The sequence below is a fragment of the Coregonus lavaretus genome (assembly GCF_964263955.1).
Source record: "Coregonus lavaretus genome assembly, contig: HAP1_SCAFFOLD_48, whole genome shotgun sequence".
Classification (NCBI taxonomy): domain Eukaryota; kingdom Metazoa; phylum Chordata; class Actinopteri; order Salmoniformes; family Salmonidae; genus Coregonus; species Coregonus lavaretus.
The window spans coordinates 1,363,240-1,364,679 of record NW_028163311.1 but is presented as its reverse complement, the minus strand read 5'-3'; the positions used below and the strand labels follow the sequence as shown (position 1 = coordinate 1,364,679).

At 41.8% G+C, this 1,440-nt stretch overlaps 1 long non-coding RNA gene across 1 annotated transcript; it reads right to left on the bottom strand.

Moving 5' to 3' along the window:
• Positions 1–532: 532 nt before the first annotated feature.
• On the bottom strand, positions 533–1,070 carry LOC311118272. Its single transcript, XR_014611779.1, has 3 exons — positions 1,003–1,070; positions 772–844; positions 533–583 (listed from the first exon to the last, which is right to left on the bottom strand). It is a non-coding gene; the product is annotated as an uncharacterized lncRNA (long non-coding RNA).
• Between the last annotated feature and the right edge of the window lie 370 nt (positions 1,071–1,440).

The window sequence follows — 1,440 nt, the reverse complement described above, 5'->3', positions numbered from 1 at the left end:
ATGTAAATAAACCATGAAGGTCTATCGAGGCTTATTGCTATTCTCTGATGAGAATATTTTGATATAGTGCTATATTTTCTAAGTAATTTAATTTCTGGTTCACTTCAGACGTTAAAAGGTATAACAAGATAAAATAAAAATGACTACGGTGATGTGAATTCAGAGGTATACATATTCAACAGTAACACATTAGTATACATTTTAAATGGATGAAAGACAGTGATGGCCACTAACCTGGCTCTGCTCCTGTCCAATTTAGCATTGACCATGTCCCCAGATATGTCTACGTATACAGCACCTGGACGTCCATACATGCTAGTGCGTGCTGCCTTAGACAGACCAAACACCCTTCCATTCAGATCAATTAAGGCTGTGCTGTGCTCTTATGAAGCAGTTAAGGTACCTTGCTAAGCTGGAAAATTAGAGGTCAGAAAACAGACAATTGCAGGTGATACCAAATGATATGAAGAGGACTACACAGAGGGAGTCAGAGTAGACTGTATACCTTCTCTACCACTGAGGAGATCATATCCAGACTGCTAGACCTAGCAGAGAACTTACTGTACAATCTGCATGCCTCCACCTGACAGAGAAAGAGGACCAAAAATAACAAATTATTTCCTCTTTCAGCAATTAAACTGCTAGGGCCAGTTTCCCATACAGAGATTCTCTATTGAGTTTGCTTTTTAGGCCATGACTAGGCTTAATCTGTGTCCCGGGATACCATCCCCTAATGTTCAATAGTCAGAAATGTCATGGTTGAACCGGTACCTGTGGAAACTCTTGAAACGCCCCAGTGGTCTCTTGGTTTTGATCAGAGGAGCCTCCAATAACAATCACAGGCCTACAGAGAGAGAGGTATCACACAATGACATCAACTGACAAGCTGAGATAGTTTGGAGTCCTCAGATCATTTTTTGCAGTGTGCGGATAGCATCCCTTCTTTTGAAAGGCCACTGAACATGAGTAGTAGGGTCTTCTGTTTGTGGAGATCTAGCATACCAGCAGTTCATGTTAGCGTTGGCCATTCCACCAAGTGAATGGATGAGTCCCGGTCCAGACACAACCAGACATGAACCTGGACTGGAGAGGAACAGACAGACAGAGGGAAAGACAGGAAGACAGGCAGACAGACACACAAAGGGTCAGACAGACAGGCAGACATAATTAGCAATGCAAAAAAGCTATGAAACTGACCCTCACACACTACACGCTCCTGTAGTCTATGTAAGGGTAGTTAATATCACATGATTTGGGGAGAGCTGGTTTAGTAATAAAAAGGTGGCTTAGGGCTTGTTCATTGCGCATTCCCACATACTTGATTCCTGAGGCTTGAGCTGCCATAGCTACTTCAATGACTGGAACACCAACTATTCCAAACATATATTCTACATTCTGTAGAGAGATACATGTAGATACAGTATATTTACATTTAAAAAA